This window comes from Coregonus lavaretus, assembly GCF_964263955.1.
Source record: "Coregonus lavaretus genome assembly, chromosome: 22".
NCBI lineage: Eukaryota > Metazoa > Chordata > Actinopteri > Salmoniformes > Salmonidae > Coregonus > Coregonus lavaretus.
This window is the reverse complement of record NC_140009.1, coordinates 40,229,619-40,256,926: the sequence shown is the minus strand read 5'-3', so window position 1 is coordinate 40,256,926 and position 27,308 is coordinate 40,229,619. Positions and strand designations below refer to the sequence as shown.

Sequence of the window (27,308 nt, the reverse complement as noted above, 5' to 3'; positions counted from 1 at the left end):
AACACTGGTGTTTCTGCATGTCACACGTGGAGTACTTTAATGTGAAAGATCTCATAAAATAGGCTGCATCGTGAATTAGGCTATAACCCACAAGTTGGCTATTCTTTAGACAGTGCCTGAATTATCTTTTATTCGTTTTTCATTCTTAAACCCTGTCTGTCAGAGAGTTTGTATAATTTTTTACATAATTTTTATTTAATTAGACTTCAATTTGATCTTCATATACCTATGAATTTCAGTGAGGGTTTTTAAATTCATGAATGTCATTTCAGTATCAGCTGATATCCTGATTGAAACGTGATTGAATGTCTCTCTTTGGCAGGACCCCAGTTGGAGTCCACTCTCTGGCTGTTTTGCTGATGGAGTTGCAGCCCAGTGCCGACGCTCCTCAGATCCTGGTGGCTGATGCCCTATACCGGCTGGGCCGGGTGGAGGAGGCTTATCGCCTGCTGCTGGCCATCGGGCCCACCAGCCCACGTGCACCCATCCTGGCCCGTCTCGCCCTGCTACAACTGCAAAGGGGCTTCCTCTATGATGCCAACCAGGTCCATCATTATGTAAACATTGCTTTATGTGAAAGGGCAAACTAATATGATGTTGTTTGGTGTTTCCAACATAAACAGTCATTCTATTCGTCATAATTAAAAGAAAAAAATACTACCTACAGTATAATATGTCTTTAGAACACTTGTCAGGAGAAGATATGACCACAATATGACTACAAAAATACCTTTGATACTGAAAGTCACTTGTTATTATGCATAAGCAATACACTTGACTTGGCCCTTAGTAACATTGTGTTCAAATTATACTTTTAAAATGTGTATAAATTCACACTGCTGTTATAGCTATCCAGAATTGTATGCACATTTTGAAATTGTGGACTACTTCCCCCAAATCTGCCATGATAAACTAAAAAGCTAATGATTGCTATCAACTCTGTGCTCATGTGCTGTCTGTTCTTCTTTCAGCTGCTGAAGAAGCTGATCCAGTGTGGCGATACGAGCTGCTTGCGCCCTCTGCTGGCCGTGGCATCTACAAAGGACCGGCTGCTGCTGCAGGGCTACTGCCACTCTGCCTCCAAACGCATCCTGGAGGGCCCGCGAGGCGAGTGCTCCCTGAGGGAGGCCGTGGCCTATCTGTCCATCGCAATCATGGCCTCTGGTGATTGGCTCTTGTCATTTGATCAAGCATAGGTCATCGTTTTGGATATATGTTTTGTTGTGTAGGAAGCTCCTCAATGATAGTTAGGAATGTGATTTTTCCTTGTTAATCAGGAATTCCTGCTTTTGTGACATTTATCCTCGATTCCCATGTAATAGAAACTGACCTATCTCCTTGACAAAATTCAGATTTTCCTAATTTTCGCACATTGTTGAAGAAAAGTTTCAAATTAAATAATGCTGCCAGATTAAAATTAGGTTTATACTGTATTTTTTTTGCGGTAGATGCATCTCTAAAGCCTAAACACTTGAAAAAGGGTGTCTTTTGCAGTGTAGATTCGTCGTTATGTTTTGAACAGGTCATAATAGTACAATGTACACTGAGTTACAAAACATTAGGAACACCTTCCTAACATTGAGTTGCACCACCTTTTGCCCTCAGAACAGCCTCAATTCGTCAGGGCATGGACTCTACAAGGTGTCGAAAGCGTTCCACGGGGATGCTGGCCCATTTTGACTCCAATGCTTCCCACAGTTGTGTCAAGTTGGCTAAATGTCCTTTGGGTGGTGGTGGACCATTCTTGATACACACGGGAAACTGTTGAGCGAGAAAAATCCAGCAGCGTTGCAGTTCTTGACACACTCAAACCGGTGCGCCTGGCACCTACTACTATACCCCGTTTAAAGGCACTTAAATATTTTGTCTTGCCCATTCACCCTCTGAATGGCACACATACACAATCCATGTCTTTAAATCCTTCTTTAACATGTCTCCTCCCCTTCATCTAAACTGATTGAGTGGATTTAACAGGTGACATCAATAAGGGATCATAACTTTCACCTGGTCAGTCTCTGTCATGTGAAGAGCAGGTGTACCTAATGCTTTGTACACTCAGTGTATATTTTATATATACTAACATTCATGACATTATAGGCAATACAGCTAATGTAAGGTCTACTACTCCTTGCAGGATGTGAGGCAGCAAACTCTTTGATGGAAAGGGCCAGGTGCTATGTCTTGTTGGGCCAACGCAAGACGGCCATCTTTGATTTCAGCTCCATCTTGAAGGAGCACCCTGACCATGTACAGGCCCTCTGTGGAAGAGGCTTCACCTATCTCATGCTAAACCAGCAGAAGGTACTAGGACCCAAAAATGGGCAATACTTATCCTACTGTACATGCAGTGCTAATATTACTTTTTGCATCAGCAAAGGCCTCTACATCCACATTGACAGCTTCTGATTGACAGATAATCTCAAGACGATTGTAAACATGTCTTTGTTTTCCAGGAATGTACTCAGGATATACTGGCAGCACTTCAAATAAGCACGGACGCCGTCACCAAAGACATCCTGACGCTCAAAGATAAGGCAAGGAAACTGGTCTGTGATTGGCTGCAGCAGTACTGCCGGACCAATCTGTCGGAGATCCTGGCGGCTAAAGCCGTCCCCTGCCAGGAAGAGGAGCTCCGAGAGGCCTTTCTAATTGTAGGAGTCCTGATGAGGACTGACTGCCGAGACACCAGATGGCATCTCCTCTACGTGGATATACTACTAGCCAAAGGTGAGATTGGCACTTGGCTGACAGATGCTCACTTATGCTCTTTTTGGATGACTTTTGCCTATCCCAGCCTAGACCATGTGCCCTATGATTACACCTTACACCTAACAAGTCATCTCAGATCTTCACAAGTGCATAGGGTGTAGGTTTTATGGGTCGATTTGGGATTTAGCCTTTGTCCTGTGATATGATACCAGATCAGGTGCATTTTAGATTGAAGAGACTTAAAAGTACAGCAGAAGAATGGTAGCTTCTGAAAGTAAACTGTGTAAGTGCTAAGCTGTGCACAGTTAGTACATGTAGCTGTTTTGAAATATCTGCCGCTGTGATCCAGGTGAGGTGAAATCAGCAAGAGCTCACCTGGCCCAGGTGTTTGGCCAGGAGCCCCGGGAGGCTGCAGCTCAGGCCAGGGTGGGCGTGGTGGAGGCCTTGCAGCAGAAGTACCGAGGAGGGGGCGGCAGGCTGAGCAAGCTGACCGAAAAGGAACCCTCTACTCTGGACTTCCTGCTGAGCCTCATTCCCCCGATTCACAGGAAACGCATGGCACAAGTAAAAACAAAGACGGCTAGCACCTATTGACCAATCAGATTGCTAACCGTTTTATAATCACCTTTTTCTTTTTTTTACGCAAGACAAAGCAACTCTCATTACAAGACAAAACAATCAACTCTTATTAGAAGAAAAAGCTTTCAACTCTTAATATGAGTCGTAACGGTGAACTCTCATGATAATATGTACTCACACAATTCTGTCTGTGTTACCACAGGCGGCAGCCCAGGAAGCAGGCAGTGTCTCAGCAAGTGGCCATTGGGAGCATGCCCTGGCCCTCCTGACCGTGGCTGTGCGAGCCGCGGCAGAGCTCCGACCGCAGTTCCTGCGCCAACGGGCCGCTTGCCTTGCCCAGCTCGATCTGCACGAACGGGCCGTGGCCGACCTGGACCGGGTCATCCAGAGCCACGGTGGCCCCTCCGACACCACAGTCTCCGGAGCCCCAGAGGAGCCTCACGTCTGGGCCGAGGACCTGTGTCGGCGAGGCCGCAGCCTGGTGCTGTGCTCCAGCGAGGGGCCCGCCCTGGACGACTTCAGCCGGGCCCTGGAGCTTCACCGGGGCCAGGCTCTGCAGTGTGTGGAGGCCGGGCTGGGAAGGTCCCGTCTGGCCGAGTGCTTCCTGCGTATGGCCCTGCAGCACTACAGAGAGCATCAGCTCAGTAAGGCCTGGAGGTTGACCGAGAGCGGCCTGTTGGTGGACAGTGAGCACATGGAGCTGCGCAGGCTCAGGACCAGGGTCAAGCGGGAGCAATGCAGCCCCTGTATTGTACACTAGACTAGTGTACCATTGTAGTGCCTTTGTCCCTTGAGATACCATTGTACTGTATTTTGGAAGAAACCCTTCCAAATTAAAGCTCACTTAGAGTAACCCTATGACTATTTGTTTTTATGTACACTAAACCTCAGTTAATTGCTACCGGCAAAATATTTAGAATGTCAAAGGGGAAGCTGCATTTATATCTTATTCAGAATGAGGGCTAATAGAATAATGAGCATTTCCGTTGGGTAGTGTTTTTGTAAACATGGAAAAGTCATTGAATGTATTTGTAATATGTGACTATTATGCAATCACGTTCCTGACATTTAATAGGAAATGGCATGGAAACAATGGATATTCCCTGGTGCTTACTTCAATGAAATATACTTGATACCTGGCCCATATGGTGCCTGTTTGAAAGAATCCCAAAGGAACAAACAAGTAACACAGGTTATTGCTGTGTAATTACATTTGACTATTTTACTACATAACTAGTAAGACTGTAAAGGTAAGAAACTTAAAGATGCAACTACACACAACAACTTTTGTTTTATTTCCATTTATTTTGGTGTATTTTTGAATTCATGTGTAATAAACCAAATCACTTCGACAGCAATTACTTTTTTTTAAACTTTCAATTTGATACATTCAAGTTAAAGACTGATTGTGTTTAGTTCATTCAGCTTCGATGTCATTGAGACAAATCATATTTTCTTGTCATTTACAATTGCGGAATACCAGACCATAGCACCTGAAATCTATACAACCAAAATATCACCCTGAGGTTAAATAGTTATTTTATAAAGTGCCCATGTGCAGGTTTTACTTTCTACGGGGAAAATTCAGACCCGAGTTATGCACGTGCACTTTTCTCTCTACGAGTACTCTGACATTGAACTTAAGCATGGGCAAACGCCAGTGTCAGCAAGGTACGTGTTTGGGGTGGAGATCAAAGAAATGGCGGTGTGTCTACAGATACGCCATATTCTGACCTTGACTTAATTCCCTAATATTTCCACCACCTTTACGGGCGAGGAAACCATCATTAAGGTCGAGCGAACCTGCCGGTTCCAAGTGGAAAAAGCATTTAGCCTACTTAATTTTTTCAGATAGAATGAATTTGTTCTTATGATCCCTGGAGACTAATGTAAAACCAGTCATATGGAAGCAAACTGAAAATCATATCAATATGACATGTACAGTATTGCGGCCCCTTTTCCACAGTGAAGTAGGCTATAAACAGATGTGTCGTTATTCCGAATTTGTATCGTATGCCCTCATTTGTGGGAAATAAATCTGTAGACCCAAGCTATAGGCTTCTGTAGCGTCTAACCTGCCGAGTTGATTTATGTGCTTTAGATTGTTTTAATTATATGCCTGGGCTTTTTATTTTACAATTTGTATCATATTAAATATTAGCCACTATCGGGAGCCACCATCAGTAATACCCACATTCATTTATAACTTTCACTTTATTGTTAGTTTCCTTCAATTTGTAGCCTACATTTTGCATCATTCCATTCCATTCCGTTCACCTTTCTTTCCTCTGTCATGTCCGTGTAGTTGTTCCTGAGGGTCGCTAGCAATAGTGGATCATATTAGGCTAAAGTGCAATAATTTGGGACATGTAGCCTATTTGAATCACTGTGGAACTCAGACCACACGTAGCAGGTTAAACCTGGAGCCTGGTGCACGGTTCACAATGACTGGACTGTTGTCATACAGTTCCATGATTAGTGAGGATTAGGGTAGATTTAAAGTACAATTGTTCAACCCCTATTGTACACTTCTTTTCCACCTTCCAATATTTCATGGATTGAACTTGAATGTGGCAACTTTAAGGATTAATCAAACCACTGTTTTGTGTGTAAAGGCTTTCCAAACCTGTTTTTTATGATTCTTACATACTTTCCTATCCCTAAAATGTGTCTAAATAATCTACAAGATCAGAGTATTTTTTAATCTACCAGTTGGTGCTGAAACGGAGACGAATATGCATATATTTCGATGGCTTTCTTTCATTGATCTCTACATTCTGAACCCGTTATCATCATGTATTCTAGTGAGTCTGTCAACAAAATTCTAATTAAAGGTACACTGTATTTAAAGGGATGGCTTAAGATAAATGTACTGAAAACCGTATTGAATGAAAACTCCACGAGAAAGTCTGTTGGTCAGCAAGTGGAAGGGTTTTCAGCGGTTGAATTACATTTATTCAGTGCACGCAAGGTAGCCACACCTGTAGAGTGCATTATGCTTCTGCATAAGGTCAGTCTGAATACCAACTACTGAGAAGTGTGTAGGAAAGGCTTGCGTAGGAAAGGTGTACATTTCCTAAGTCTGAATTGGCCCCTATGTGAAAGGGGGAAGGGGCACATATTTTAGTTCCTGGAATTATATATGCGTTCATATTCATTTTGGGGAAAACAAGTTACTTTAGAAACACTTAAGTACAGAAAATAAATACTGAATGAGATAACATTAGAATGTGTAGTCTGCATAATATGTACGTTGTACAATAGAAACCTGGTATGAAATAAGAGGGATAATGTAACGATAATGATGCAAATGTAATGAATGAAGATACATATGGGGATGTATATCTTAATGTAAATCTTTCTCTGGTTTTTACTATGCAGAGACAGTGATGTATTGAGGCTCCATGTTGCCAAAGTAAGATTTCTCCCACTTACTCATCAGGTCAAAGTGCAGTGGGTGTTCACAGAAGGTGCAGGAGACAGTCGTCGGCCTGTTAAGAAGGAGTCCTGCCTCTTGCCATACCTCCACAAGCCTCTCTGTCACTCAAAGTGAAACGTGTCAAACACAAAGAAACGTGAGTCACGGCTAACACAGCTAGTAGTATTAGCTGCAATATCTTGGCTCCAATAAACCAAATTGGCCTAACTGCACTATTTAACTGATAGAATAATTATTAATGACTAATTATTACACCCTGAAACTGTGTGAAATGTGTTAGAATGTGTGAGTGTAGGACCAGTAAAGACTATGACATTGAGCTACTATTTAGCAATGTGAGTAAGTTAGAGAGGGATTTTGAAATTGTGATGGCAGAATTCTCAATGAATAAACATCTCTGACTATGCAGACCGTTTCTTGATTTTGGGAGACGCACAGAGACACTGAAATAGTTTGTTAAATAATTCTCATAACATTGATTTTAAGTCTATTTTGAGGTTATTCAGGGATCAAATGTTTATGAATACACTAAGGATAGATACTATTGGTGGTTGATTAAGTGTTTCCTTCTCTGGACCCCCAATTCGTCAATATGACCATTAATGGAATGAACACCACCAGGGCCCGTATTCACTATTCAGAGTATGTGTGCTGATTTATGATCAATTCCACCTTTTAGATCATAATTAATAAGATTATTTGTATTTGTATTTGTATTTATTATAGATCCCCATTAGCTGCACTCTTCCTGGGGTCCAGCAAAATTAAGGCAGTTATACATTTTAAAAACATTACAATACATTCATAACAGATTTCACAACATATTAAGTGTGTGTCCTCAGGCCTCTACTCTACTACCACATATCTATAACACAAAATCCATGTGTACGTGTGTGTATAGTGCGTATGTTATTGTGTGTTTGTATGCATGTGTCTATGTTTGTGTTGCTTCACAGTCCCCGCTGTTCCATAAGGTGTATTTGTATCTGTTTTTTTTCATCTAATTTGACTGCTGGCATGAGTTACTTGATGTGGAATAGAGTTCCATGTGGTAATGGCTCTATGTAGTACTGTGCGCCTCCCATAGTCTGTTCTTGACTTGGGGACTGTGAAGAGACCTCTGGTTGCATGTCTTGTGGGGTATGCATGGGTGTCAGAGCTGTGTGCCAGTAGTTCAAACAGACAGCTCGGTTCATTCAACATGTCAATACCTCTCATAAATACAAGTAGTGATGAAGTCAATCTCTCCTTTACTTTGAGCCAGGAGAGATTTACATGCATATTATTAATGTTAGCTCTCTGTGTACATCCAAGGGCCAGCCGTGCTGCCCTGTTCTGAGCCAATTGCAATTTTCCCAAGTCCCTCTTTGTGGAACCTGACCACACGACTGAACAGTAGTCCAGGTGTGACAAAACTAGGGCCTGTAGGACCTGCCTTGTTGATAGTAATGTTAAGAATGCAGAGCAGCGCTTTATAGACAGACTTCTCCCCATCCTAGCTACTGTTGTATCAATATGTTTTGACCATGACAGTTACAATCCAGGGTTACTCCAAGCAATTTAGTCTCCTCAACTTGCTCAATTTCCACATTATTCATTACAAGATTTAGTTTAGGTTTAGGGTTTAGTAAATGATTTGTCCCAAATAGAATACTTTTTGTTTTTGACGGGGGGGCTGATCCTAGATCAGCACTCCTACTCTGAGATGCTTTTTGGACATAGGCCCAGTTCTATTGTAAACCCTGTCAGAGCAGTAGCAGCAGGTGGCTTGGTCACTCACCCACAAAGTACTCCATCATTTCGGGGTTGTGGTGAGGGGAGGGTGCCAGACGCAGCAGCTCCTCACCCTGGGCTACGGTCGGGTAGTTGATGGCCTGGACGTAGATGGTGTGTCTCTCCAGCAAGATGTCACACACCTTAGAGTTGAGCTCTGCGTTACCAACCTGAGAAATGACAACACACACACACAGTGAGTCTATCATACATCCTTACATATCACTGTCATGTAGAGACTGATCAGCCTGGGTGGCCGTCTGTTTCTGCTCTCTCGCCATCTCCTTATGGAATTCCATAAGGGGTTGGCAAGAGAGCATACAGTCAACCGGCGTGATAGCTTGAGTGGTCAAATCTTTTGATAATAAATGCCATGTTGTTTCTGGGATAGTTATACCAGTAAGTCTTATACCCAGTGTTGGGTAACGTTAGTTTTAAAAGTAACTTGTTACGTAACAACGTTATTTACTGTGTTTACTTTTGCGTTACCAAAAACAGATGCTTGATGCAGGCGTTAAGAAACATGAACATGTATTTCAAAAGAACTGAATAGCATATTTTAAGTTTGATTATTTTACTGGTAGAGTAATTAAAAATGTCAATTTGTTTTGAGTCAACATGACGCGCTCAGCTCTCCTAGTGTTAATAAAGAAATGTAACTAAGTAACTGATTACTTAAATTGATAAACAAACACGCTATGTTACTCCTTATCACAAAAAAAGCCATTTGAGTACTCTTACCCCCGACACTGCTTATACCTGTGGAATAACAAAGCTGGCATGATACAGTACCTCTTGCACACAGTAGTAATGACTTGGGCCCTGCATGCTTCTACACTGCCTGGCCTACTACAACATCTTCAACCAAGGTGTCACTGCAGGCTTTTTCAGGCACTCCCACAGCCCCCCTAATCATTAGATAATTAACACATCAGATAATTCACTCAGATAATTCATCTTTAGAAAATGAACATCCCCTTTAGGGTCTAATTGTCAAAAGCTTTCCAACAGAAGTCATAGAAATGACCCAGTTAAATGAGAGGTGCACAGACAATCCACATGCTTAGAAGCTTAATTTGTGGTAAACAGATAATTAGTTTTTTTACTCAGCTATCAAGATGTGATGATTTCAAAAACGATATTTAACAAGTGGCTTGAGAAGGAACGATCAATGTCTTGGTGCAGGAGGACAAACTACCCACTGAACAAGAAGTTGAGAAAAAGGCAGGGCCCTAGTAATGACACAGTAACTCTCATGACTGGGGTGACAGTGACACAGATAGGATATCCACTGCTTAACGCTGTAGTTGTAATAGAACATGTATTACCCTTACAGGGATGATGTAGTAGTAGCAGAGATGGAAGAGAAAGCGAGACATCTCACTGGCTCATTTTATTCTGGTTCATATACAGTCAATTAACTAAGTAGACCAGACCGAGCTGCTATTGCATTGGTGTCTATGGGAGAGCCACCCCTTAAGTAGACCGGAACTGTGACAATTTTCTCCAATGGTAAACAGCCTGAGTAAGACATCTTCATTTATCTACCATCTTTGGTAGTAGTTATTGGAGCATGATGTACTACAGTACCCATAATGCTATGCACAACATATCCAATGCTGTCCTGTCTCCTCATCAATATCAATTATGTATCTCTAATATTTATAGGGATGATGTGGCTAGGCCATTTGACCATAGGCAGTCCTTTCTCCAGGAGCAGCTGCCTCATGTGTTTGGCGTTCCTCTGGTGGGCCCTGCGTAGCAACTGGCCCTCGGAGCGAGGTGGTGAAGATGAAGCCTGAAGCGAAGGAGCGCACCGTATCCACCAGGGTGGCGCTACTGGCAATGTAGCCCCCCACGCAGCTAAAGGCTATTACCAAAGAAGAATAAATAATTACCAAATGGAATACTTTGTGTACATTTTATTTGCCACATGCGCCGAATACAACAGTAAGCATTTCACCTTAGAGTGAAATGCTTACTTACAAGCCCTTAACCAACAATGCAGTTAAAATAAAATAAATAAAAAGTTAAGTAAAAAATAGATAAATAAAAAATAGCAAATAATTAAAGAGCAGCAGTAAACTAAAAGAACAGTAGGGAGGCTATATATAGGGGGTACCGGTACAGAGTCAATGTGTGGGGGCACCGGTTAGTCGAGGTAATTGAGGTAATATGTACATGTGGGTAGAGTTAAAGTGACTATGTATAGATAATAAACAGAGTAGCTGCAGTGTAAAAGAGGGGGTGGGGTTGGGGTGGGGGGGCAATGCAAATAGTCTGGGTAGTAATGATTAGCTGTTCAGGAGTCTTATGGCTTGGGGTAGAAGCTGTTAAGAAGCCTTTTGGACCTAGACTTGGCGCTCCGGTACCGCTTGCCATGCGGTAGCAGAGAGAACAGTCTATGACTAGGGTGGCTGGAGTCTTTGATAATTTTTAGGGCCTTCCTCTGACACCGCGGTGATGCAACCAGTCAGGATGCTCTCAATGGTGCAGCTGTATAACTTTTTGAGGATCTGATGACCCATGACAAATCTTTTCAGTCTCCTGAGGGGGAATAGGCTTTGTCGTGCCCTCTTCACGACTGTCTTGGTGTGTTTGGAACATGATAGTTTGTTGGTGATGTGGACACCAAGGAACTTGAAGCTCTCAACCTGTTCCACTACAGCCCGTCGATGAGAATGGGGGCGTGTTCAGTCCTCTTTCTTTTCCTGTAGTCCACAATCATCTCCTTTGTCTTGATCACATTGAGGGAGAGGTTGTTATCCTGGCACCACACGGCCAGGTCTCTGACCTCCTCCCTATAGGCTGTCTCATCGTTGTCGTGATCAGGCCTACCACTGTTGTGTTGTCTGCAAACTTAATGATGGTGTTGGAGTTGTGCCTGGCCATGCAGTCATGGGTGAACAAGGAGTACAGGATGGGACTGAGCACACACCCCTCAGGGGCCCCCATGTTGAGGATCAGCATGGCAGATGTGTTGTTACCAAGGCCTGCAGCTGTAACCCAATGAGACATTATTCTTATGGGAGTTAGTGTACAATATTACTGGATTTTGGAAGCAATGAAGTATTCTTAAGTTGTAAATAGTGTATCAAGTTTGAATGTGACCCAATGTGACCTAGCTATATTGACAACCACTTACTCTGAAATAAGTAGGCATATGACTTTCTTAATACCCCCTTGTCATCTTAGCCTATATAAGCACTGATCTGAAGCAATATTGAGTTCTACCGTCAAATGGTGAAGGTTAGGTTTGAGAGAAGGTAAGCTGGTCCTAGATCTGTGCGTAAAGGCAACTTCTTCTTTGAGCTAGTCACAGAAACTGCTCCTAGAGGGACTCTTATAAGTATGGCCAGACTGGGTGTGTGGGAGCATCTCCACAGCTGATACCATATGTCCCCTGCTTCCTCTGATAACATTTACATTTACATTTACGTCATTTAGCAGACGCTCTTATCCAGAGCGACTTACAAATAGGTGCATTCACCCTATAGCCAGTGGGATAACCACTTTACAATATATATATATATATTTTTTTTAGGGGGGGGGGGGGGTAGAAGGATTACTTTATCCTATCCCAGGTATTCCTTAAAGAGGTGGGGTTTCAAATGTCTCCGGAAGGTGGTGAGTGACTCCGCTGTCCTGGCGTCGTGAGGGAGCTTGTTCCACCATTGGGGTGCCAGAGCAGCGAACAGTTTTGACTGGGCTGAGCGGGAACTATGCTTCCGCAGAGGAAGGGGAGCCAGCAGGCCAGAGGTGGATGAACGCAATGCCCTCGTTTGGATGTAGGGACTGATCAGAGCCTGAAGGTACAGAGGTGCCGATCCCCTCACAGCTCCATAGGCAAGCACCATGGTCTTGTAACAGATGCGAGCTTCAACTGGAAGCCAGTGGAGTGTGCGGAGGAGCGGGGTGACGTGAGAGAACTTGGGAAGGTTGAACACCAGACGGGCTGCGGCATTCTGGATGAGTTGTAGGGGTTTAATGGCACAGGCGGGGAGCCCAGCCAACAGCGAGTTGCAGTAATCCAGACGGGAGATGACAAGTGCCTGGATTAGGACCTGAGCCGCTTCCTGTGTAAGGCAGGGTCGTACTCTCCGAATGTTGTAGAGCATGAACCTGCAGGATGGGGTCACCGCCTTGATGTTAGCGGAGAACGACAGGGTGTTGTCCAGGGTCACGCCAAGGCTCTTCGCACTCTGGGAGGAGGACACAATGGAGTTGTCAACCGTGATGGCGAGATCATGGAACGGGCAGTCCTTCCCCGGGAGGAAGAGCAGCTCCGTCTTGCCAAGGTTCAGCTTGAGGTGGTGATCCGTCATCCATACTGATATGTCTGCCAGACATGCAGAGATGCGATTCGCCACCTGGTTATCAGAAGGGGGAAAGGAGAAGATTAGTTGTGTATCGTCAGCGTAGCAATGATAGGAGAGGCCATGTGAGGATATGACAGAGCCAAGTGACTTGGTGTATAGGGAGAATAGGAGAGGGCCTAGAACTGAGCCCTGGGGGACACCAGTGGTGAGAGCACGTGGTGCGGAGACAGCTTCTCGCCACGCCACTTGGTAGGAGCGACCGGTCAGGCCTAGCTTCTATCGTGCCTTCGGTTAACCAGCATCAGGGCATGATACAAGTTATTGCTGTGATGTCAGCGATATAAATGTATCAGTTAGTACATGATGACCAGTATTAATTGGTTAAATGGGACCTCTTCCAAGGATAGTCCCTTGGCTCAATTAAATCTATGTTTGCGGTGAGGGAGCCAAGCTAAGACAGATAGAGACTAATGGTTAAGGGGGAAATCTGCAGATTCTACATCCATTTTTGGACTTATAAATTAATGATATATACCCATTGATTCTTGAAGAACATAACATTAAATGCTTCATGAGCTTAGTTCAACTGTCACACCCCGTCAGAACCAAAAATATAAACTTGTTTTACTCCAATGTTTGTAAACATTGCAAATGTTAACAGAAACTGTACAGACTCAAAACATGGTTAAAACTATCATTTTGAAATCATGGATGGTCAGTCCTTGTATCTTTAGCTCTGTCTATGAATTTCCGAGTGGTAACATTACTCCAGGCCCATCCCTCAGCTTATTACCAAATCAAAGGCGGGCTGACCACTTCGTTATGTTTCAACTGCGGATTGGCCCTTTAAAGCTATGAGGGAACCTGCTTGAGGTGTCATTATACTGTATTTGTACAGTAAGTGTGCTAGCTACAGTATTCTATGAATTATATACAAAAATATATTATTATTTCACTTTGTGGTAGTACCGGTAATCACAAAAAAGCTAAGATTTTTAAAGGGATACTTTGGGATTTTGGCAGTGAGACACTGTATCTACTTTCCCAGTCAGATTAACTTGTGGATACCATTTTTATGTCTCTGTGTCCAGAAATTAAAGGTGGTTTCGAGGGCCAATGCTAACTAGCGTTAGCACAATGACTGGAAGTCTATGAGTATCTACTAGCATGCTAGCAGATACCCATAGACTTCCAGTCAATACGCTAACGCTGGTTAGCATTGGCTCGCAAAACTACCTTTTAACTTCCTTCATACTGGACACAGAGGCATAAAAATGGTATCCACAAGTTCATCTGACTGGGAAAGTAGATATAGGGCCTCATTGACAAAATCCCAAAGTATCCCTTTAAGAATGAATGCTAGAGTCCTAGTTTAGGCAAACACATCTATTTATTTTATTTATTTATCCTATATGAATCTCAAGAGAAAGCAGCTGCAGCAGTACATAATAAATACAATACAGCATGGTATAAAATACACTTATAACATCACAACAACAAATCTATAAAACATAGCTTTCATCAAACCTATTCATTTCTTAACTAAAGTTCCAGAGACAATGTCAATCTTGTGCATGATGTTGTCTCTATCCCCCACACTGGCACCTTGGGCTCCATAAAGGCCCACAGCATGGACCTCAGCAACAAACGTCAGGGCCCCGTAGTGATGGGCCACGTCACATCATTCCTCCAGGGGACATTTAGCACCTAAGAGCGACAGATGAATTAGAATGTAACACCTTTTACTGTAGATAACTGAGAGACAGTGAATATCATTACTGAGGCACTGAGAAACAGAATTATTAAATGTGTAGCGCTCAATATCAACACTAACTGGAAAATGATATTTTTCAAACGTATTAATATATGAATATGAGAGGATGTAACATGTAAAATATTAGCAACAAAGAAATAATCATGCTTGCTTATCTCATGTTAAACCCCCATAAACCCCTAGCAAAAGTTATAGAATAAAAGATATCCAATGATAAATCATTATTGTATGTGACACTTACCGTCCATTGAGTGTACAGTCTCAAAGGCCACAGTTTTGGGCGCCTTGGGGTCGTAGTGACTCAGTAGTTCCTCTGGGTGTCGGCTGTCGTTATGGCGGAAGATGAAGCGCTTGGCGCCGCTGTTCCTTATGCCATGGATCATTGAAGCATGGTACCCCATGTCAGAGTAGATCTCACAACCTGTATGTCAAAGCAGACAGCCCACAAGGCAGAATGAACTTTCACTCTATGTCTACCAGAAATGATAGTGTGTGCATATAGTGCAAAGAGCATATTTGGGAAAATATTACTGAACAAAAAAATATGTAACATGTAAAGTGTTGGTCCCATGTTTCATAAGCTGAAATAAAAGATCCCAGAAATTTTCCATATGCACAAAAAGCTTATTTCTCTCCAATTTTGTGCAGAAATTTGTTTACATCCCTGTTAGTGAGCATTTCTCCTTTGCCAAGATAATCCATCCACCTGACAGGTGTGGCATATCAAGAAGCTGATTAAACAGCATGATCATTACACAGGTGCACCTTGTGCTGGGGACAATTTTAAAAAATGCCACTCTAAAATGTGCAGTTTTGTCACACAACACAATACCACATGCAAATGGCATGCAGACTGCAGGAATGTCCACCAGAGCTGTTGCCAGATAATAATTGTATGTTCATTTCTCTACCATAAGCCGCCTCCAACGTTGTTTTAGAGAATTAGGCAGTGTGTCCAACCGGCTTCACAACCGCAGACCACGTGTAACCACGCCAGCCCAGGACCTCCACATCCGGCTTCTTCACCTGTGGGATCGTCTGAGATCAGCCACCCGGACAGCTGATGAAACTGAGGAGTATTTCTGTCTGTAATAAAGCCCTTTTGTGGGGAAAAACTCATTCTGATTGGCTGTGCCTGGCTCCCCAGTAAGTGGGCCTATGCCCTCCCAGGCCCACCCATGCCCAGTCATGTGAAATCCATAGATTAGGGCCTAATACATTTATTTCAATTGACTGATTTCCTTATATGAACTGTAACTGAAATTGTTGCATGTTGCATTTATATTTTTATTCAGTATACATATATTGGTGCCAATTGTTACCACATTACCCTCGAAAGCAATGCTGTGGTTTTGATTGGAATGAAACGCGGTCCTCTGTAGCTAAGTTTGTAGAGCATTGCTCTTGCAACACCAGATTAGTGGATTCGATTCCCAGGACCAATCATTAATAAAAAATGTATGCACGTGTAACTACATTTTTTTTGTATACAATTGTCTGCTAAATGGCATATACAGTGTTATGTAACGAGTATCCACTATTCATCTTATCGCTATATCTCATCTAGCCTGGTCTCATCCTATGGAGCTGGCAAAACTGCACAAACAGATCTGGGGTTAGGCTAGCCGTCAACATTTGACCGTTAGCTTGGAGGTCAGGGCCCTGGGGTTAGGCTAGCTGACCGTTAGCTTGGAGGTCAGGGCCCTGGGTTTAGGCTAGCTGACCGTTAGCATGGAGGTCAGGGCCCTGGGTTTAGGCTAGCTGACCGTTAGCATGGAGGTCAGGGCCCTGGGTTTAGGCTAGCTGACCGTTAGCTTGGAGGTCAGGGCCCTGGGTTTAGGCTAGCTGACCGTTAGCTTGGAGGTCAGGGCCCTGGGTTTAGGCTAGCTGACCGTTAGCATGGAGGTCAGGGCCCTGGGTTTAGGCTAGCTGACCGTTAGCTTGGAGGTCAGGGCCCTGGGTTTAGGCTAGCTGACCGTTAGCATGGAGGTCAGGGCCCTGGGTTTAGGCTAGCTGACCGTTAGCATGGAGGTCAGGGCCCTGGGTTTAGGCTAGCTGACCGTTAGCATGGAGGTCAGGGCCCTGGGTTTAGGCTAGCTGACCGTTAGCATGGAGGTCAGGGCCCTGGGTTTAGGCCTACCCGGCAGCATTTTGGCCAGGGTAAAGAGGGTGGAGTCATTGGCCACGAAGCAGGACGAGAAGACCAGCGCTCCATCTTTCTGGTGGAGCTGGGCTAGCTCTTGCTCCAGCAGCACGTGTAAGTTACTGGTACCAGAGATGTTCCTGGTGCCGCCGGCCCCTGCTCAAGGCATCCCTGAGAGAATCCAAGAAGAGTCACAGTCAAACATCTAGTCTTATAATCTAATCTCCAAAACATCAAAGAACTTCTTTAACTTCCTTGAAATTTGAACTTTCTAATACAGTTCAAACTTTGAATTTTCGAACACAAATTGATAATACAGCTATCAGTCGATTGTTTTATTTTTGATTGGTTTCTAGACTAAGCTTTCTGGCGGTATCGTAAGAATATAAAGTAGTATAATGAGCCATACATGTACTGTAAGTAGAATATCTAATAGAATATCTAAGGAATTGAGTCGGCTGAATTTAGCCTTTGGTCTGTTTACGCTGCGTCATGGGCTCAATCTCAATTTGTCTTTCTGGGATTGCTCGCATCCTATCTCCTCACCTCCTTCTCAACGGTATTTGTGGAAAAGGTCCAAGGCTTCTCCCACTGGACGTTCTCTTGAGTGTGTTTTGAGAAGGAGTCCCCTGTAGCTCAGTTGGTAGAGCATGGTGTTTGCAACGCCAGGGTTGTGGGTTTGTTTCCCACAGGGGGCCAGTATGAAAATGTATGCACTCACTAACTATAAGTTGCTCTGGATAAGAGCGTCTGCTAAAATGACTAAAAAAAACAAATATTAAGGAGGAGAGGATGTGAGGAATCAAGGAAAGATGAATCGAGAAAGAGCCATGCTGTCTGACTTCCTGAATCCCCTTGAGTAGTCATTACTACACCAGACAGACACCTGGGAGCCTTCCCGCCCAGTGATAGAGTAGTCTTCGGCAACACGCCGGTTCACATTCTTAAAGATGCTGTAGGTGTGGTCGCTCTTCTTCTCAAAGATATTTCTGTCGAAGAAGTCATCGTAGTCAAAACTGGGGCCAACTGGAAGGGTGATAGAGTGATAGTGTCAGCGATATTCTCTTCTGAAAGTCTTCAATACTTCAAATGACCCAAAAGACATACATATAGTTTCTCAAATTACATATGGTTCTAGATGTAAAGACTTGGTTAATATGATGAAGAATTAATCATCATGTGTCCATTGCATGAAAAGAAAATTGGGTCCCACTTTACATACTAGTAGCAACCTCATACTGCTGTGAAACCTGATTGCGGTTCATGCAACTACACATTGACATTTACATTTACATTTTAGTCATTTAGCAGACGCTCTTATCCAGAGCGACTTACAGTTAGTGAGTGCATACATTATTTAAATTTTTAATTTTTCACACTGGCCCCCCGTGGGAATCGAACCCACAACCCTGGCGTTGCAAACGCCATGTTCTACCAACTGAAATGAATGCACTCACTAACTGTAAATCGCTCTGGATAAGAGCGTCTGCTAAAATGTAAAATGTAAATGTAACTCAAATTGCTTGTGTTTAAACCTCATTCCGCTGTACATAAATATTGTATAAGATGACTCCATTGTTAGTAGGCTTATACTTGCTAATCCTTTCCATTGTAATGCAATTTATGTAAATCTATTTACACAATACCTGCCAATGTAATTATCATCAAATTGGTATCAAATTACCACTTAATATAAAGTGTGGCTGAAAATAGTTCCTGGTGATGTACTGTGTTATGTAAATATAATTTATTATAGAACTACAGTGCAATGTCTGCTCTGATTGACTAAATACAAATGAGTCACACTGGCCTCACCCATGTTGTCCTTGAGGAGGTGGGACACACTGGGGGTTTGGACCTTTGACATGATGGAGTCCTTGAGTCCCTTCAAAAGAGAACTTATCATACCTGTGACAGAGAGCAGGGCTATAACAGTCTGTAATTCAACTGTTCTGTCCTGTCCTGCACTGTACCTCACTGTACTGTATTTGTCATTTATGCTATGCTTGTCCATTTTTAAAACAGTTTGTTTCTTTGTCTTGAGTGATGTTTTATTAGGATGTTGGGGTAAGTGTACCTTGTTTCACTAATACAGTCTAATATTTTATCTGTGGAGCTAAAATCCTCTGGTGACACAGAAATGTAAAGTTGTGTATCGTCTGCGTAGCAGTGAAAATCAATGTTGTGATTTCTGATAAGCTGCCAAGGGGTAACATATATAAACTGAACAATACCGGACCCAAAATCGAACCTTGTGGAACGTCACATGTGATATCTATTTTTTCTGAGTTATGTTCACCAAGGGTGACAAAAAACTCTCAACCGGTTAAATAGGTTCTAAATCAATTTAGAACTGGACCGGATAGGCCAACCCACCTCTCCAGTCTGTCCAGAAGGACATCATGGTCAACAGTGTCGAACGCAGCACTTAAATCCATGAGTACAAGGACAAAGAGCAATTTGGCATCTGTGTTGGCTCTAAGACCACTAACCACTTTAACTAAGGCTGTCTCTGTGCTGTGGTGGGCACGAATGACAAGAATTTGTCAAAAATACAGTTGGTACATAAAAAATTATTTAGCTGTTTGAAAATATGCCTACAGTGGGGTCCAAAATTATTGACACCTGATAAAGATGAGCTAAAATGACTGTAGGGGAGAGTGGGGTAAGTTTAGCTCTTTTTTTTATTCAGCATCACTCCATCAAGGGAAACGTTGTATTCTTTCTAACAAAGATATCTACTGTACATATATTTCAGGTTGTTGTGTATTCCTGGAAATAATCAGAATTCAAAGGATAAAGCTAAGAACATTAACAAATTCATAGTTAAGAACACTATAACAATATGGAAGAAAATGAAACGTATTCTACAAGAACCAATATCACTCCCTAAAAAAACAACCCTATGGAACAATCCTTGAATATCTTTTCAGAATTCACCAATAAACTGGTCCACATGGTAAACTAAAGGCATAGAAATTGTAAATGACTTGGTAATAGGAAATAAATGTATTTCCATGACAGAATTTAAAAGCAATGTTGGACTGACCAATGTAGATATTTTCAAACACATGCAACTTCAAAGTTTCATGTCTAGAAATTTCGATTTGAAATATTTTGGACATCAGCGCAATCTTGAATGAATCCTATTTGAGTCAGAAAAGGATATTCATATGATAGGTAAGATATACACAACATTGCAGAGAGCCTATCCAACTGACAATCTCTTAGAAAAAAATATAAACTATTGGAACCAAGACTTAAAAATAACTGATGTTGGCACAATATGGAGGGAATGTTGGAACATAACTAACAAAATTACAGTTAACAAAAATGTGTGCTTAATCCAGTGTAAATTAATGTATATAATTTATTACACAAAAGACAAAATGCACAAATTCTACAGCACAACGGCAGAGTCATGTCTAAGTGTAAAACTAACAATGACTCAATAATCTATGCCTTCCAAAAGTTTTGGGTGGAGTTAGAAAGTTGGCTTTCAGAAGTATTACAATGTAAATGTATTTTTAATCCATTTGTCTGCATATTTCAAGACATGGCATATGAGGGTGCAATGAAATACCTGATCGTTAGGACAACTACTTTTCTCATCAATCATCTTGAAGAAACAAATACTGTAAATCAACCAATCCTCTATCTTTAACACAATAGAAAGGTCAAGTGCTTTATTATCTAATGTTGAGAGTGCCTGGGCAACTGAGAGAAACAAAATGGTGCAGTTTGAGGCCATGTGGCGGAGTGATGTGAGCGCTGGAGATCGGGGTGTGAGCATGTGGGTCTGGGCAGGTGTGATGTAGTTGATGTTAGTGTGATGTCGTTTGTATGTGTATGTTTTGTATTGTAAAAAAAAGAAAGGTATTCAAAACAGGGGTGTCATTAATGTTGACACCTACCTTTTTGAGAGAAAAAAATATTACTTGTTAAACAAAATCTATTTCTCTAAGCAATTGTATTAGTATAAAATAATAAAATGTCCCCATTTTTCTTGTATACAATATACCTCAGTATTTTAATTATTTATTTTATACAGTCACTTTTGCTAATCTTTATCAAGGGTGTCATTAATGTCGGACCCCACTGTACATACATAGCTTACAAAAGAGAGGGGAACAACGTTGCAATTTAACTTTGAATCAAATTGTCGGCAATACAAGGTGTTGAAATTGTAGGTGCACCTGCAGGCGAGGCTTGTCTTGACTATACAGGTACGCACTGTCCACGCTCTGCAAGTCGCTGAAGCAAGATTTTAACAAAAATAAGTTATTGCACAGGGACTGTGGGCGATTATTAGCTAGCAGCAGTGTATTCAAAAAAATCTACCTTGGGAGACGACGTGGATGTCTTTTAGTTGTTGATTACAAAACACAGACATCGCACAGGCCTATAGACTAGGCCTATTTCTGTCACTGTGACCAAGTTTATGTCTTAATAAAAAGCCAGACATGTCGGACTATTATAAAATAAAGGTATTGGTTAAATAAATGGTTGTTTTGTTTGGAACTATAACTACATAGCTTTTATGAGGATATCATGTAGCCTAGCCTAGGGAATAGGACCTCTACTCAGCTGGTCTGCGGTTTAGGAGATAAGAAGACAATTCTCAGGATCTGTGGTTTATTCTTGTGGTTTGAGGTTATCTGACCTCCAAGTTAGTGCATCTAGACCCATAGCAGCTGAGCTGTATAGGCCATTATTAGGTCAAACGTGCCAGGGATTCTTGGTTGTCCTAATGTTTCAGGAATAACCAAACATAGCCTACATTTATTCACATTCAAATAACACACTGTGGATTCCTGTAGTCCATCTATTTTTGCTTTCCTTATGTCCTTGTTTTTTTAAATAAAGAGAAACACTAAATAAAATGTATTTGGCTGTTATTTATTCTTTAGCTTACAGTAAAGACCTATTACTCTTCTCTCAGAATTCCAGAACTAGACATGTAGACTAGATGTCAAAGACCATAGACACACAACACTTTTATGCCTAATTTGAAGTGTCATATACGCAATAATATTATGCTAAATCACTTAGGACCTATCAAATAGAATAATTTGACATGCACTGAGGACGAACTTCAAAACAGCAATAGACAGAGTTGCATCCGTCGTCCAAAGTTAGGGCAGTTACATTGTCAGCATTATGCAATCTTCTACCAAAATGATTCCCAGTTCACACCCATAGGTTTTCACATAGGCTACGGGGCTAGGCTGGGGACTAGGAGTAACCAAGTTGTAAAAGGACAGGATGTTTTTGAGGATATACAGTCCTAATGCTTTTTGTCTAATTGCTGCTGTTTGTTAAATAGAACTACAAAAACCAACACTTCTGCGCAATTTATAAGGATAAGTTAACCTTGCCATAATATTAAATGAAATATCCTGCCTGTAGGGGTGACATAATGGTTAAATTCTTTTGAACACATTTTGTCAACAACTGTCACGTTCGTTTAAGGACGGGTCAGACCAAGGCGCAGCGTGAAAGGCATACATGTTTATTTCACCGATAAACACAAGAACAAAACGACACACCAAACGACACGTGAAGTCCTCAGGCTAAACACAATACAAGCCTCTACACGGAACAAGATCCCACAACTAATGATTGCCAATAGGCTGCCTAAGTATGCTCCCCAATCAGAGACAACGAGCGACAGCTGCCTCTGATTGGGAACCACACCGGCCAACATAGATCTACACATAACAGATATTACACATAGATATACACAACATAGAATATTCATACCCTGACTCAACATATAAGAGTCCCCTGAGTCAGGGCGTGACAGCACCCCCCCCCCCCCCAAAGGTGCGGACTACGACCGCACAACCTTTACATAACAGGGTAGGGGCCGGGTGGGCATTCCGCCTCGGAGGCGGATCCGGCTCCGGGCGTGACGACCACATACTCTCCGCCTCCCTATTGCACCCCTGGTCTGGTCTGGACCTCAGCGCGCTGCTTCCCCTCTCCTTCCTCCCACGATACTCCAAGCCCTGTCTGGACCCTGGTGTGGGAGACCCCGAACCTGGAGAGGGGCTGATGTCTGGGTCTGTACTGGAGCCGCTGACCGGAGCTGGACCGGGCACCGGTGGAGCGGACTACTCAGGCTCCGGACTGGAGCCGCTGACCGGAGCTGGACTGGGCACCGGTGGAGTGGACTGCTCTGGATCCGGAGTGGAGCCGCTGACCGGAGCTGGACTGGGCACCGGTGGAGCGGACTGCTCTGGCTCCGGAGTGGAGCAGCTGACCGGAGCTGGACCGGGCACCGGTGGAGCGGACTGCTCTGGCTCCAGAGTGGAGCAGCTGACCGGTGCCGGACCAGGCACCGGCGGAACGGGCACGGGCCGTGCCGGACTGGACACACGCACCACTGGTCTGGTGCGAGGTGCAGGCACGGGCCGGACCAGACTAGGAACACGCACCACTGGCTTGGTGCGAGGAGCAGGAACAGGCCGGGCCGGACTGGGAACACGCACCACTGGCTTGGTGCGAGGAGCAGGAACGGGCCGGGCCGGACTGGAGACACGCACCACAGGTCTGGTGCGAGGAGCAGGAACGGGTCATACCGGGCTGGCGACACGCACCACTGGCCTAGTGCGGGGAGCAGGTATGGGCCGGCCCGGACTGGGAACACGCACCACTGGCTTGGTGCGGGGAGCATGAACGGGCCGGGCCAGACTGGGAACACGCACCACTGGCTTGGTGCGAGGAGCAGGAACGGGCCGTGCCGGACTGGGAACACGCACCACGGGCTTGGTCCGAGGAACAGGAACGGGCCGGGCCGGACTGGGAACACGCACCACTGGTCTGGGGCGAGGAGCAGGAACGGGCCGGGCCGGACTGGGGACACACACCACTGGCTTGGTGCGAGGAACAGGAACTGGCCGAACCGGACTGGTGACACGCACAACTGGCTTGGTGCGAGGAGCAGGAACAGGCCGGGCCGGACTGGCGACACGCACCACTGGCTTGGTGCGAGGAACAGGAACGGGCCGGGCCGGACTGTGAAGGCGGACTGGAGGTCTGGAGCAGAGAGCTGGCACAACCCATCCTGGCTGGCTGCCCACTTTCGCACGACACGTGCAGGGCGCTGGCACAGAACGCACTGGGCTGTGCATGCACACTGGCGATACAGTGCGTTTCTCCGCATACCTGGGTCCCTCTATTAACCCCCTCTCCTTATATTGCCTAACCAACTCCTCTCTCCGTGCATCTACTTCCTCCTTCTCCCTACGAGCCTCCTGCAGTGCCTCCTCTTGAATGGATCTCTCCCACTCTATTCTAGCTATAAGGCCCCGTAATATGGTGGCCTCCTCTCTTACCCTGCAGATCCGATCCCTCTCTCTCTCTCGGCACTCCTCCTCCAGTGAGGACTCCTCCGGGAGCCCCCACGAATTAGGGAACAGAAACTCATCGTCGTCTTCATCCTCCGACTCCTCAATATAATACTGTTCCCACTCTTCTTCCCATGGTCGTAGGGACTCAATCTGGAAACCCACCGGGTGCAGTGGTCGGGGCTCTTCTCTCTCGCTCCCCGACCACCCCTTTAGCCCCCCCCCCCCAAAAAAAAATGTATTGGGGCTGCTTCTCGGGCTTCCTCCTCCGCCGGCTTCTGTGTTGCCGTTGCTCCTCTCCTGCCTGGGCTTCCTTCTTCGCCCAGGGTCCTTTTCCCGCAAATATCTCCTCCCAAGACCAAATCTTCCCCACCTGTGTCCAGGGTGTTCGGTCCTCCTGGGCACGCTGCTTGGTCCGTGTTTGGTGGGATCTTCTGTCACATTCGTTTAAGGACGGGTCAGACCAAGGCGCAGCGTGAAATGCGTACATGTTTATTTAAATGATAAACACACGACAAAACAACAAACCAACCAAACGTGAAGTCCTAAGGCTACACACAAAACAAGCCTACTCACGGAACAAGATCCCACAACTAATGCATGCCAACAGGCTGCCTAAGTATGATCCCCAATCAGAAACAACGAGCAACAGCTGCCTCTGATTGGGAACCACACCGGCCAACATAGATCTACACATACTAGATATTACACATAGATATACACAACATAGAATATTCACACCCTGACTCAACATATAAGAGTCCCCTGAGTCAGGGCGTGACAATTAGTAAAGATGTGATCAATACATTGTAACTAACCTGGTAGGTTGACTGATAACCTGAACCAGGTTGCAGGCACTGGTTACAGATTGAAGTTTTTTCTTGAGTGGGCAGCCTGATGAAAGCCAGTCAATATTTAAATAACCCAGAAAATATACCTCTCTGTTGGTATCACATACATTATAAAGTATTTCACACATTATCCAGATTCTGACTGTTAGCACTTGGTGGTCTATAGCAGCTTCCCACAAGAATGGGCTTTAGGTGAGGCAGATGAACCTGTAGCCAGATTACTTCAACAGTATTTAACATGAGATCCTCTCTAAGCTTTACAGGAATGTGGTTCTGAATATAGACCGCAACACCGCCCCCATTGGCATTTCTGTCTTTTTGGTAGATATTATAACCATGTATTACTTCCAATGTATCATCAAAGGTATTATCTAAGTGAGTTTCAGAGATTGTCAGAATATGAACGTCATCAAGTTATTGACTTCATGAACCTTGTTTCTTAGGCTACATATGTTAATATGTGCTATTGATTGTTTTTAATGCTTTACTGGGAAGCTTATCAGAAGTAGACTTGCTCATGTTATTTATATTGGAGCTGATCGTCCGCGTTGAGCTGCACATAGGGGACTTCCTACTAGGGCAACAGTGTAACTCTGGTTCATAGGCACGTGATTACTGCATACAATAGCTGTAGGATCAACAGAGGTATTCAGGGCAGTTAGGGGGACATAAATGAAGTTACTTACATTGTGTCTGCCAACGCCCCTGGGATAATGTACATTTGATGCAGCATTATCACAACTCAGCGTCACAATGGTAGGGATTAACTGAGCTCGTCTTGGGTCATTGATAAGTCATTGTCTCAACGCAGCCTTGAAATGCGTAGACATAGTCCAGGAGCCAAGATGATTTGGATGGACTCCGTCGTTCCTGTAGAGTATCTTCTGTTTCCAGAAGGTGTAAAATGATCTATAAAAGTGATTCCAACAGAGCTACAGTAATCTTTTAGCCAGGTGTGTAATGCCAGTAGCCTCCTGAATCTTTCACACCCGTGGCCCAACGATGGTACCGGACCTGAAATGATTGGCCGCTTTTTGGAATCTTTCAGTGCTAGAATCAGTTCTTTAAAATCCATTTTCAGAAGTTCCGAGCTAGCCCTCCTGATGTCGTTTGACCCCACATGGACTACGACAGTGTCAGCTCCCGGCATCTGTCATAGAACGGTCGGAAGCAGCCTTGTAATATCCTGTACTCGTGCTCCTGGGTAGCACAGGGTTTCTGCCCTGGGAACCAAGATGTTTCCTACAACAGAGCTGCCGATGACAACAGCAGGTGTAATGGCTGAGGAGGTCTAGCCGTTCTTTCACCTCGAGTGGTTTCACACACCCCTCGAGGACCGAAGGGTGGTGAGCCCAGATGGCCCGAGCCGGCTGTAGTATATGGGGTAGAGACCCCCTGGGCTGGAGACAGGGTAGAGGATGAAGGAGCAGGAATCTCTGGAAGCAGGTAGGCGAAACTGTTGGTCAGCAGGATGGGATCCCCCAAAGCCATTTCAGCCCCATTCACCAAAGACCGCTGCCTTGCGCTGGGCTTTCAGTGTGTGACGTGCCTCCACTGGGATGCAGGATCGTGGCATCCGCCAGCTCCTCATAAAGCGTCCTTGCTCCTTTATTCTCAGAGGGGGGTGGGGAAGGGGGGCCGGGATGGGAGGTTGGGGTAGGATGGGGAGGGCAGGTGAGATGGGAAGGGAGAGGTGACTTCACTAGGGAAGGGTCTCTGCTGGGCAACCCTGGCCAGTCAGTCAGAGAGTGGTAACACCGTGGCGAGGCAGTGGCACGACGACCAGTCAGAGGAGTTGAAAAGGAAACGATCTTAGAGTGGGACCTATCCAGGATATGCTGCAATGTCTCAATTTGCTTACTCTGGACGTCCAGCTCAGACATATATTCCTCAATAAGCTGACAGTTTCCACATTGGAAATTTGTCCGGCCAATATTATCCCGGAACTGTGAAAAGTAGGTGCAGCTCCTAAATGGGATGAAAAGTTCATCGTAGTCTCTGAAGGTGGTTGCTGCCAATCTGGAAAAAGTCAGTTTCCCCATATGGCGGAAAGTGGTAGACGCAATTTTGGAACAATTCTATTAAAATCCACTGAAATAAAATAGGTTGTCGAGGAATCAGCTAAAAGTCAATCAATCCACACAGTGTGATAGTCAGTTAGATTGAATCACACAGTTAGTAGGATCACCACAGTCATAGGCAGCAAGCCAGAACCCAACCACAGACTAGAAACCAGCCAGCACTAGGACCCACAATAAACACAACCAAGGCACAAAATTGGCCAGCATAACAACAGCAAGGAGAGAGTGGTGACTTACTCAATGCGATTAAATGCTGGGGCCCATCAAAACAGCAATGCAACAGAGGCC

General features: G+C 44.2%; 1 pseudogene across 1 annotated transcript; it reads right to left on the bottom strand.

Annotated features, from left to right (window-relative positions):
- Nucleotides 1-6,661: 6,661 nt before the first annotated feature.
- On the bottom strand, nucleotides 6,662-26,430 carry LOC311149956 (5-aminolevulinate synthase, erythroid-specific, mitochondrial-like; annotated as a pseudogene). The gene is made up of 9 exons: nucleotides 26,247-26,430; nucleotides 18,552-18,644; nucleotides 17,579-17,762; nucleotides 16,734-16,907; nucleotides 14,835-15,014; nucleotides 14,356-14,526; nucleotides 10,161-10,370; nucleotides 8,508-8,670; nucleotides 6,662-6,825 (listed from the first exon to the last, which is right to left on the bottom strand). The product of its transcript is annotated as a 5-aminolevulinate synthase, erythroid-specific, mitochondrial-like (transcript).
- Nucleotides 26,431-27,308: the final 878 nt, after the last annotated feature.